Source organism: Cervus elaphus, chromosome 9, assembly GCF_910594005.1.
Source record: "Cervus elaphus chromosome 9, mCerEla1.1, whole genome shotgun sequence".
NCBI classification, from domain to species: Eukaryota; Metazoa; Chordata; class Mammalia; order Artiodactyla; family Cervidae; genus Cervus; species Cervus elaphus.
This window is the reverse complement of record NC_057823.1, coordinates 34,816,359-34,829,621: the sequence shown is the minus strand read 5'-3', so window position 1 is coordinate 34,829,621 and position 13,263 is coordinate 34,816,359. Positions and strand designations below refer to the sequence as shown.

At 35.7% G+C, this 13,263-nt stretch overlaps 1 protein-coding gene across 2 annotated transcripts in view; it reads left to right on the top strand.

Moving 5' to 3' along the window:
• Positions 1-13,263, top strand: part of LOC122699862 (protein FAM170A-like) — a 309,029-nt gene that overhangs the window by 69,557 nt on the left and 226,209 nt on the right. For both annotated transcript variants that reach the window (XM_043912283.1, XM_043912284.1), the window contains exon 2: positions 8,303-8,370. The gene's annotated coding sequence lies outside the window, so the exon portion shown is untranslated. The remainder of the gene's footprint in view (positions 1-8,302; positions 8,371-13,263) is intronic.

Genomic DNA, 13,263 nt, shown 5'->3' with positions numbered 1-13,263 from the left:
TTGAGCATTCTTTGGCATTACCCTTCTTTGGGATTGGAATGAAAACTGACCTTTTCCAGTCATGTGGCCACTGCTGAGTTTTACGAAGTTGCTGGCATATTGAGTACAGCACTTTCACAGCATCATCTTTCAGGATTTGAAATAGCTCAACTGGAATTCCATCACCTCCACTAGCTTTGTTCATAGTGATGCTTCCTAAGGTCCATTTGACTTCACATTCCAAGATGTCTGGCTCTAGGTGAGTGATCACACTATCATGGTTATCTGGGTCATGAAGATCTTTTTGTACAGTTTTTTTGTGTATTCTTGCCACCTCTTCTTAATATCTTCTGCTTCTGTTAGTTCCGTACCATTTCCGTCCTTTATTGAGCCCATCTTTGCATGAAATGTTTCCTTGGTATCGATAATTATCTTGAAGAGATCTCTAGTCTTTCCAATTCTGTTGTTTTCCTCTATTTCTTTGCACTGATCACTGAGGAAGGCTTTCTTATCCCTGCTTGCTATTCTTTGAAACTCTGCATTCAAATGGGAATATCTTTCCTTTTCTCCTGTGCCTTTCGCTTTTCTTCTATTCACAGCTAGAAGAGAAGGCCTTTTTAAGGCCTCCTCAGACAACCATTTTGCCTTTTTGCATTTCTTTTTCTTGGGGATGGTCTTGATCCCTGCCTCCTGTACAATGTCACAAATCTCCGTCCATAGTTCTTCAGGCACTCTGTCTATCAGATTTAATCCCTGAATCTATTTGTCACTTCCACTCTATAGTCATAAGGGATTTGATTTAAGTCATACCTGAATGGTCTAGTGGTTTTCCCTACTTTCTTCAATTTAAAAAATATCATAATTTAAAATCTTCAATTGAACCAAAATTGAAATTTTTAATTTCTTCACTTTATTTCATATAACATGGAGTGTTATTATGCTGTTTACACATTTGTTTTCTGTGAAGCCCCTGAAGTTTCCCACAGAAAACATAATGAATAGTTGCTAAAGAAATAGATTTAAAAAAAAAGATACACAACCGTTTTGTTAGAAATTCTAACATCAGTATTGGAAATCTAGACCTGAGTAATTTTGTTTGTTTTGATAACATGCAAGACAATGCTATTTTAGGAAAAAGGAAGTTTACAACCTGGCTAAAACTTTTAAGTTCATTTTGCTTAATTTCTAAAATTCCACATATTGAAATTTGCTTTACATTGAGAGCCTTTCATGACCTATTTACATTGAAAGATGAATTCATATATTCAAGTATAATGTCATTCAGAAAAGATTATAAGTCATTTATATTTTCATAAAGAGATCCCACATGATCACCATCCAAATCAACAAAGAGCATTACCAGCACACCAGAAACTTCTTGCTACCTTTCCCCATTAGTCCTGTTCCATCCTCTTCAAATTAACCATTATCCTGATTTTAAACATCTTTGTTTTGAATTTTTTCGAAGCAGGTGGTGTTGTACATTATGTACTCTTTTGTGTCTGGATTGTTTAAGTTAACATTTTATTTATGAAATTTTGCTATGTGATTCCTCTAGCAGTAGTTTGTTCATTTTATCTGCAGCAGAGTAATTAATTTAATAGATTTTTACACATAGTTTATTTCATTGTTGATGAATATTTGGATTGTTTCTATTTTTCAGCTATTGCAAATAATGCTATTATTATTGCAAATAATAAAGCTTCTTTGTGTGTCTTTTGACAAAGGTGCATGTACGTTTCTGTGGGATATATGTGACTATGACTATGAGAATAATTGCTAGTTCATAGAATATCCTTATGTTCAGCTTTAGCAGGGACTGACTGCCAAATAATTGGGAATCTTTGGTCTTGAGTGAATAAAGTGCTCTTATATTTGGGTTACATCTACCATCTAAAATTTCCCCTTGAATTCCTTAATGCTGTTTTTTGTTTTTTCGTTACCTTTGGGCCAATACAGAGTTTAAGTTGTTTTTAATCATTTCATTTTTGTCCTTTATTAGCCTTTTAATTTTGTAAAAAAAAAAACAAAAAAACTCATCTTTAATGATTACCCAGGAGATTACAGTTTGAAATGTTGGTTTAATAGAATCTAAGACAAATTTGTACTTTTACCACTTATTATACAGAATACCATTTTGTCTCCTTGTAGCCACTATTCTTTTGTATTATTCTTGACATGAACTATAATTCTACACTTTAAACTCCCAAACCAATATCATCACCATTACCTTCATCATTTTAGACAAGGGTGTGCTTTGTATACTGTTCATTACTTTCTGCACCTTTTTTTGTTTTTAGCTGAAATAGGTTCTTTCTGCTTAAAAATCTCTTTTAAGTATTTCTTTTAGTTTTAGTCTGTTAATGGTAATTCTAATTCTTTTTTTACCTGAAAATGTTTTTATTTCACCATTTAATATTGCTAAATATATATTTCTAAGCTGACAGTTATTTTCTTTTCAACAAAAAATGTCTTTTAATTGTCACTGGCTTCCATTGTTTCTGTTGAAAAACAGAAATCTTATTTGTCAGTCTTATTTGTTGCTCCTTTGACAGTAGGACATAAGGTTTTTTCTTGTCATTTTTAAAATTCTCTCTTGGTATTTGGATTTCAGAAGTTTTACTGTGTTGTGCCTAGGTGTTTCTTTCTTTGTATTTAGCCTGATTTGTTTCTACTGGAAGTAGCAAATAGATGCAAGAGATTAATTTGACAGAGTGTCTGAAGGACTATGGATGGAGGTTCATAACACTGTGCAGAAGGCAATGACCAAAACCATTCCAAAGAAAAAGAAATGCAAGAAGGCAAAATGGTTGTCTAAGGAGGACTTACAAATAGCTGAGAAGAGAACAGAAGCAAAAAGCAAAGAAGAAACAGAAAGATATAACCAACTGAATGCTATATTTCAAATAATAATGAGAGAGAAGAAAGCCTTCTTGTTTCTTGAGAGTTTTACATCTGTGACTTAAATATCTTATTACTTAAAACTTTTTTGTACCTATACCTCTATTTCTTTTTTCTTCACCCACCCCCAACTTCTTTCTTATTAGTCAACTGGTCATTTTGATTAGCCCATATTAGCTATATCATATATTTTCTGTCCTTCAACACTCTCCATGCATCCGTCTGAATATTTATTATTTATCTGTCTACTCTGTCAACTCTCTTCTGTTGTACTTAATCTCCTATTAGCAATTTTTTCAATATATTTAAGTATAATATTTTATTTAAAAAAAATTCCATGTAGTTCTTATTTAAAGCAGACATAGTTTGTGTATTAAATTTCAGCCTTCTAATCTTTTAAAATATATTAGTCACTCTTATTTTAAAATTCATGTGTAAGAGGTTTAATACCTAGATCACCTTTGGAATCTTTGAAATTTTTTCCCCTCGGTGTTTTCATTCATTTGATTCTTTGTTTTATATAATCGGTAATGTTTTATTGGGCTTCCCTGGTGGCTCAGATGGTAAAGAATCTGCCTGCAATGCAGGAGACCTGGGTTTGATCCCTGGGTTGGGAAGATCCCCTGGATGAAGGCATGGCAACCCACTCCAGTATTCCTGCCTGGAGAATCCCCATGGACAGAGGAGCCTGGCGAGCTACATTACATGGGGTCACAAAGAGTCAGACATGACTGAACGACTAAGTACAGCACAATCTTTGATTGAATATTAAACATTGCCTATGAAAGTTTGCACAGATTGTTAGAAACACTGGACAGCATTATTCCTTACCAGAAAGGAATTCCAGTTGCTTTCTGACATGTAGGTTGTGTGTGTTAGTGCTCAGTTCTGGCTGACTCTTTGTGACTCCATGAACTGTAGCCCACCAGGCTCCTCTGTCCATGGGATTCTCCAGGCAGGAATACTGGAGTGGGTTGCCATTCCCTTCTCCAGGGGATTTCCCTGACCCAGGGATCTAACCTGGGTCTCCTGCACTGTAGGCAGATTCTTTACCACTGAGCCACCAGGAAAGCCTGACATGTAGATAGAGTAGGAGTAAATTACTATAATTCAGTTTGAGATTGAATTTGTGCAATTAGGATCAAGTCTTTTGTTGGGGTAAGTCCGTGTTCAGATCTTCCCTTATTCGTAAGCTGTAGCACTTCCAGAGTCTTATGTTGAAATTTAAGGTGTATGCCAAAGTCACTCTCTCTTGGCCAACTCTAATTGGTAATTTGTGTTAACCCCGCTCCATGAAACTTCCCAAAGTGTTCTTCTTAGCCAGCATTCTCCTTACCTTCTTAATCTCTTGACCACAGAGCTGCTTATAAATAAGTGAATGCCTTAGCAACACAATGCTTTCTGTTTATCTTAGTATACTTTCTTTTTTTCTGAAATAAATTGGCTCAGAATTTCTGGTTGATTAGTAGCCCTGAGTTCTTAACTTTTGGTTCTCCAACTCCATGAGGCTGCTGAAAGCTGACCTCATATTATAATCCTTTTAGTTGTTGCTTCCTTCTTGGTTTTATAGCCTCTCTGCTATATGCAACTTAGGAATCAGCACATGCCTGAGGGATATAAAAAAGTATAGTTCACTTCTATGCCAAGCTCGCTTCAGTGAGCTTTTGTTCTTTCCAGAATTCTAACCTGCTCAAATCGTAGTTCCTTTGGTTGCTGTTTTCCACTTGTTTTTGATAAGTGTGTTTACTTCAAGTTACTCCACCATTATCAGATGCAGTGAATTACAATCAACTTATACAGTGAAATTTAAAATAAGCAAATATTATTTTAATGAGTATTTATCAACCCACTGAAGTGAAAGTTAAGTGTTGGTCATTCAGTCATGTCTGACTCTTTGTGACCCCATGGCTGTAGCCCACCGGCTCCTCTGTCCATGGGATTCTCCAGGCAAGAATACTGGAGTGGGTTGCCATGCCTTTCTCCAGGGCATCTTCTCGACCCAGGGATTGAACCCAGGTCTCCTGCACTGCAGGCAGATTCTTTACTGTCTGAGCTACCAGGGAATCAACCTACTAACATATCATATGGATATATATTTACACCTAGAACTGTTCTGCTTTCAAGCAGGTTACTTCTAGACATCTAGAACAGAGTGACAAAATTTCTTTCCTCCAATGAATTGCACAAAAATTATTGTTTTGTTGTAAGATAATCCAGTTTTAATAAGAGATGTTGACACTCTGTCTTCCAAAGAGATTGTACAATTTTGCATTCCCACTAACAGTAATGAGAGGTTTATTCCTCCACATTCTTGCTGGGATTTCTGTTGTCAGTATACTAAATCTTGAACATACATTTTAATTTTTAGATATTAAATATAACATCTTCCCCAGCTTTGAGATATAGTCAACATATACTATCTTATAAGTTTGAGGTATACAATGTGATGGTTTGATACAAGCATATATTGTGAAATAGTTACCAAAATGAGGCTAATTAACCTTCCTCACCTCCCATAATTATCTTTTGCTTGTGTTGGGGGAGAAAATTTAAGATCTACTTTCTTGGCAACTTTCAAATATATAATAAAATATTTTTTAACTGTAGTCACCATGCTGTGTGTTAGATCTCTCAGAACTTATTCATCTTATAATTGGAAATTTGTACCTTTTGACCAAAATCTCCACATTTCCCCTATCTTCTAGCCTCTGGTAACCATCAAACTACTCCTTGTTTCTATGGACTTGACAGTTTTGGATTCCACATATAAATGATATTATACAGTACTTATTTTTGTCTGACTTCTTTCACCTAGAATAATGTCCTAAAGTTCCATTCATGTTATTGCAAATGGCAGAATTTCCTTTTTTATACCTGAATAATATTTGGTGTATATGTATCATTCTATCCATTTCTAACTTGATAGCCATGTTTTGACTATTTTGAATAAAACTGCGACAAACATGGAGGTGTTTGGGAGTTTGCTATCTCTTTGAGATAGTGGTTTCATTTCCTTTTGATCCAGAAATAGGATTGCTGGACCCATATAGTAATTCTGTTTTTAATTTGTTTGGAAACCTCTTTAATGTGTTCCATACTGGCTATACCAGTTTACATTCTCACTAATAGTACACAAGGACTCCCTTTTCTCCACATCCTTTCCATCATTTTTTATCTCTTGTGCTTTTTGACAATAGCTATTCTAAATCAGGAATGTATATTAAAAAAAAAAAAAAACCTGTGATTAATGTGCTTTACAGTTTTGGAAGTTTCTATTGTTATATCCAGAAGTTCAGAGATGCTCTCCTTAGTCATGTCCAACCTATTACTGAGCACCTCAAAAGTATCCTTCATGGCTACTGTGTTTTTGATCTCCAACATTTCTGATTCTTAGAATTCTCATCTCTCTGGTTACATCATATATCTAGAATATTAACTAGTTTTCCCACTAAAATGCTGAATGCATTGATAATACATCTTTAACATTTCTGGTTTGTTAATTCCAGCATTCCTACCTTACTTGACTCTGATTCACATGCTTTTTCAGTCTCTTCAAATTCTGTTTTCACCTTTTAGTATACCTTGCAAATTTTGTTGAATTTTTCTCAGACATTCACTGTGAGAACTTGGTCGAGTCCTGAAGGTCAAACTCACAAAACTGGGGGCATCTCCCCATGACTGGTCCTCCTGAAGCTTTTAACTGTCTTATCCATGCTGATCATCCAGCATTTTCCTACCTGGTGCTGATTCCTGCAAAGGTTACTGCTCAGGGGTTTCCCTTCAAGTAGGTTAGGATTCTTTGTATTTGTTGTTTTTATCTCCAAACTGGGGGCTAGTGGTTTGTTCTGTGACCTCACATCTCTGACAAGTCTAAGAAGAATTATTGATATTTTAGTATTTCAGATTTTTACCTGTTACTGGCACTGATTGGTGATTTCTAGGCTCCTTATATCCTGGGTCAGATACTGGAGGTGGTACAATTAATTTTAATAATTTATTGAGTCAAACATATTCAAGAACATTTTCATTTCAGCCTGTGGCACTTGCCTCATTTTGAATGCTGAGTAATCTCATGTGACTAGTGACTCATATATTGGGACAGGGTTCTAGGAACCCCTTTACTCTTGTTCAGCTCAAGAGTAGCAGTCTTTCTGAGTGAGAGAAGATTTTTGAAAGATAATCTGAAAGCAGAGCTCTCCTGAGGTACTTTAAGTATAATTTTCACTATGAGCACTTTGATCATATTTGCTAAATTTAGATACAAATCCTGTGAAAGGTGTGAAGCGTTTGTACTCTAGGGTGTTGAAGTGGCATACCCATTAATGTGTCATTTGTGATGCTTTTTGTAGAACTGATGAGACTTAAGAACCCAGAAATCACAGAAGTGGAACTAGTAGAAATAATAGCATGAGCAGGTTTATCAGAGCGGAAGAAAATTGGGAATATATAGTGAAAAGAAATGCTTCCATTTGTCTGGGTCCAGTCTACCTCTCTAACCCCAGTATAGGTGATCCTCACATGTGGGAGCATTTTGCTTCCAGAGCACATTTTCAGTTGGCCTGTTTCGTCAGGAGATCAAAACCCATTATTGTCAATTTGAGTGTATACAGCTCCCATTTCCCAAGAGTTCAAGAAGTAGATAACAGTTTTGCTTAGAATGGAAAAAGCACATCAGTGAATAAAAAGGAGAGGTCATTTAACCTAAGGAAATTTGAACATTTTAGCCTATTAGCTTGGCTTTTGGAAATTTAAGTCTTTTTAATTGTACAAAATTTCAAACCAGTGTTTGAATTCAAAGTTAAACCCTTTTTTGACAGCATGTTAATAAGTTTTACGTTGCTCTGCTTGGAATATAGACTGACTAGAAACAAAGTGGAAAAGATATTATTAATAGGCCTTTAACACTTTCAGTTTCCATAGTATGTGCTGCTATAATGTGTTTCTTTCCTAACTGTTTTCCTTTTGGTAAAGAATCAGGCTCTAATATACAGAGGCCACAGATGAAAAACATTCTTCAGCTGGAGTCTAGCAATTTAAAAACTGACAACTGTGTAAATATTAGTTTCTCACATTACCAGTGTATATATTTTAAGGAGGTAAGGTTTGTGCATGCAACAACAACCACCATCCTTTGTGAAAATACTCTAAGGCTTCATCACCCAAGGCTAGTTAGCTGTGTGTCATTACAGGTAATGCTTTGTATATTTGCATATTGTTAATACCCATGTTTTAGAGAGCTTCTGTCATATGAGTCAGAATGGGAAACTTTGTATATAGTAATGTATTTTTATAATGATAGAACTTACTGAAGTAATATCTTTAATGTCATTTATAAGACAAATATTGACCCATCTTTGACTTCCTCTCAAAGTCCAGAGAGGTTTCTTGAATATATATTTTTTCATTTTTCATTTAAATATAGTTCTTCACGTTGGAACCAAAGTCACTCGTAGCACCGGATTTGAGGTGGAGAGAATAAGAAGGAGAAAGGTGAGTAAAAGGTGATCGTAATTTTTTTTCAAGTTAATCCCAGAAATACTTGGAAAGCACCACTTTTATTTCACTCCCTGCCTGGGCATCAAACATAAAAGAGAGCTTTTGCCCTTGGTGTTTGCAGTCTAGCAAAAACAGACAAGAAAACACATACCTAAATTATAAAAGTATAAAAGCCATGCTTTGGAAGCAGAGAGAATCGAGGTTTTGCTCCATGGGCAATATTAAGGAAGACTTCTCAAAGAAGATGATACCTAATTTGAAACTTTGAGTTTCTGTAGCTTATGACGATGGTGGAAAGGGGTGGGAGTTCTTGAAACTGTCAATAAAAGTTTTCTTTGGGGAATCTTGCTCTCTCTTTTACCTAAATGATGCTGTAACTTGGACAGAACTGGGGAGCAAGGCAGGTTCTGGTTTGGAGAAAGAGGGTAGAGAAGCAAAAGGAGGATGAGAATCAAAGAGGATTTATTAACAGATGAACTGGGGGAACAAACAGAATGTATTTAATAGTATCTGGAGAGAGTCCCACTGGGCACTGCTCAGTGGAAACAGATCAGTGTTTATGTCTGTGGGTAGGGAGAAGCTGCAAAAGTGAGCAGAAAGGAGTCAGTTTATGAGGTTTTAGACTACCTAGTTTTTTCAGGAAAATAGAAGGGATTTTGGATAATTTTAGTGCAGAGTACAGGCTGAGGAGTAGAATGTGAAGTTGAAAAGTTGGCAAAGCTAAAATCGTAAAGGACCATAGATGTCATGATAAATCACTTGCATCATATCTGGTGGTTAATGAGAAGTTTATGAACAGTTTTGCTTTTTGGAAAACCACTCTTATCTTACTTTGGAAGGTGATTTGAGGGAGAGTAAGACTGGAAGCAGGTAGATAGATTAGGGATTTACTTGGACAACTCTAGTGAAAAATGGTGAGACTGGAATTATGATAGGACGGTTGCAAAGGAGTTGAATGGATTCAGGATATGTTGTGATGCTGTCGCAGGAGTTTGTAATTTTCTCGGTTCTGTCTCATTGCAACCAAAATTGGAAGCGACAGACAGACCAGCGTTACAGCCCTCAGAAGGACTAGTATGACAGCCCTCGGAGGGACCAATGTTATGACTCTGTATTACAGCTTAGTTTTATTTAGAAAGTAAAGGAAAAAACATCCTCTAGGCGTGAGGGCATGCCAACCCAAAAGACACGAAGAGAAGAGAGGCCCCCAGCTCAATTTTGGCTCCTCTCTTTATGTTTTTTTTCTCTTCCCCATGAGCCTGCCCTATGTAAACTGGGCTAGCCAGGAGGCTGTTTGTTTTACCTGAGGTCCTACTTGAACCTCCCTTAGTTCTATTTTTGCGGGCTTTTCCCCTCTTTGTCTTTTAGCCACTGCCATTCTGGACTCCTTTTTCCTATTCTACCTATCAATGCCAAAAAATAAAAATTAGAGCTTAGAGACTAATAGGTTAGAAATTTGTTGTGTGTGCTAAATGTGCTCTTTGCTAACGAAATGTCACTTTTTGTGGTACAATCAGTGTGAAAGATACCAGGCTCATTGAAAATTTGGATTTCAAGTGGTGTGAACTTACTATATTTTAAAAGACCAAGAACACATCATAGAAATTCTGTAATAGATCTTCAGAATACATAACTTGTATTCATTTTTTCATTTGCTTATTAAATTTTAGTTTTTCATGGATAGAGCTTGGTGCTTGCCTTTATTTTGATAGACTCAGTTTTTAAAGGATACTGATATGTGGAAGGACTGTGTCATGGAAATCTGGTGTAGGAGCTGCTTTTGTGAGGCAGAGTGGTCAGCTTCATTGAAATTAATAGAAACAACCTGCTTTCTTTTTATAATTAGCATTTCTTTTTCATGCAGTATCCATCCTTTCTCTTATGATTATGTAAAATGGACTGGGCGCCATTTTTTTCTTTTGAGCAACATGATGACAAATGAAATATGACCTAGATGCTCTGTGTTCCAAAGGACTTTTGGAGAGCCAGGTGTGATGCCTTGTGGGGAGCCGAGGGTTTTTGCTGTCCATTTCTCTAAGTTATCTATAACTGTGTAGAACGCAGCTACAGAGATAAAGCAGGATTGGAGGAACTATGTATCATCCCATGAATATAATTGCTGTAGAATAAAAAGGAGCCAATTTGGCAATCTCCTTTAAATAATGTTTCTCAATTGGTGGCAATTTTTAAAAGGCTTGTTGAGACCTGTACTGCAAATGTAGTTTAAATGGAAGCGACTCAGTTTTCCAGATCAACAAACAGCTGGAACAAGTGACTTTAACTCTTTTTTTCTTACTTGGACTCTGTGTTCTGTGTGTACATAAGCCTGTTTGTGCTATGCCTTGGGTAAAAAGAGTAGTGCCAGCATAGCATTTCAAAGAACAGTTTGATTCAAAACCAGACAAATATGGATTTAAATCTCAGTTTATTGTTTATCAACATATGATGCTGAGGAATTTACCTTTTAGAGGTCATGGTATGAATCCCTCACTTTTTCAGTTGTTGCTGAGATATTTTTGAAGCCAATGTAGACGTTGTATAATCTTAATATATACTTTAGTATCTGTATTATATATAAAGTATATACTTCTAAAATATAGGGTCATTTTCTCATATAAGCACAGTACAACTATCACACCTATCAAATTATCTTTTAAATTTTGGATTAATCTTTAAAAGGACCATATATAATATTTTACTGTTATGTCTCTCAAATATACTTAGAACAATTTCTGCTGTCAGTTTTTTTTAATGCCATTGATTCAGTAAAGAAAATGGTCCTTTGTATTTATTGTAATATAATTCAGCTACAGTCTTAACTGCATTTAGGTTAGACATTTCTTTGTGGCAAAATACTTTGGTGGTGGTGTCTTAAACTCATATTGTGTGTAGTCATCCAGTGTGCGATATCTGCTTGTTATAACAGAGAGGTTGAGAATCATCATTGGGTTCAATTGGTGGTATCTTGATCCCAACTAACATTTGATCTGTTGGTATAATGTACTAGCATAATCTGTCGATAAACATTGCCTGAATCAATTATCTCATTAGTGGTTAAAAAATTATAATTTTAAAAATTTCATCATTGCATATGTATTGATTGGGATTTGTCTGTAAATAATTATTTTCATTTATAAACTAAGTTTATTTGGTCACTGAATAATTTATGCAAGAAAGTTAGGATAAATGCTTAATGATTTTCTTTTGCATGTCAATTTTAAGAATAAGGTGTTGGTGCTATTTACTCTGTATAAAATTAGTTGGATTTTTGGATTTCTGTCTTTCCTTGTCTCTTTAGAAAAATCTCTGTGAACTAAAAAGTTTGTTTTAGTCCTAGTGTGTTGGATTATTTGCATTAATTAAGTAATTTTTATTTGGCTACTCAAGTGTTCCATCTTTGGCCCCTTCAGCTGGGTTGTATGCTGTTTGGACTAGATGCAAATTCATTGGTGACTTCCATTTTCAGTAGTAATAAGATAACACATTCTCACCTTGTGTATTTCCTACCCCAAGTCTGTATTAACCATTTCTCCAATCAAATATATTGACATATATATTACAGATTATCCCACTAAATATGTGTTGTTATAATTTATTAAACCAATTCTCTACAATTGGGTATGTAGGTTTTTTTTTTTCCCCCACTTCTTATGCACCTGTGTTGTCTGAAACACAATACCTTGAACTTAATATAATTGGTGATTACATTTCAACTATTTTTCAGGGATAGAAATTTAGGAATCAAATAGTCATTATCACATAACAGGACCACATTTTTTAGAAACATTTTATGCAGTCAGTATTGTGTTAAGCATGATGGAGAAAAAAGTAAAGCAGGGCCCTTGCTCTTAAAAATCAAATATTGCGGTTTGAGTGATAAAAATGCACCATATCTATTAAAGTGAAGCAGCAAATATGTTAATAATGAAGCTTTGTTCTTTCCAAAATTTCTTAACGGCTTTGTAAAAACGATGGAACCCTCCCAAATTGTCTAATACTGAAACAGAGGAATTTATGGATGACTGAGTATTCATTATATATATATGAGTCCTGGCAATCAAGGGAATAAAATAGAAAAAGCATTGGCAGAGAGAAATTGGATCACATGAGTAAAACAGGCAGGGAAAGCTTTGTAAAACTGTTACAGTAGGGAAAAGAGTTTGAGCTTAACTCAATTGAAGACTGGAGATTTTTTAATTTTATTTTATTTTTAATTGGAGGACAATTTCTTTACAATATTGTGTTGGTTTCTTATACATCAACATGAATCAGCCATAGGTATACATATAAGGGGCATAAGTGTACTGAGGGTTGGAGACTTTTTTAAGAGCTGGAATGGGATGTGAAGAACACAGGTCATTTCAGTTTGCTAATTGACCTTGTCCTCAGGTAAGCTTCTGGGCTTCCCTGGTGGCGCAGATGGTAAAGAGTCTGCTTGCAGTGTGGGAGACCTGGGTTCGATCCCTGGGTTGGAAAGATCCCCTGGAGAAGGAAATGGCAATCCACTCCAGTATCCTTGCCTGGAGAATTCCATGGACTGAGGAGCCTGGCAGGCTATAGTCCATGGGGTTGCAGAGTTGGACATGACTTAACTTTCTTTCTTTTCCTAAGGTAAGCTGTGTTTTCTAGTATCTTCATGATAGCAAGAGTTTTACAGTTTGGAGCAAGGGGTTCCTTGAAGTTAGGCACCTACCATCACCCAAAGACTGTTAGAGCTTCCTGGATGATTATATTTTAAAGAGATCATTTCCAGGTACTTGCAAAAGACTTTTCCCAGTCTTGAAACTGCAAAGAGACTTTTGAAGGAGATCTATCCATTACAGGTGTAGCAGAGCATTTCTAGAGTAAATGTTCTAAGAAAAGGGAGGTCAGGGGACCAATGGTCAG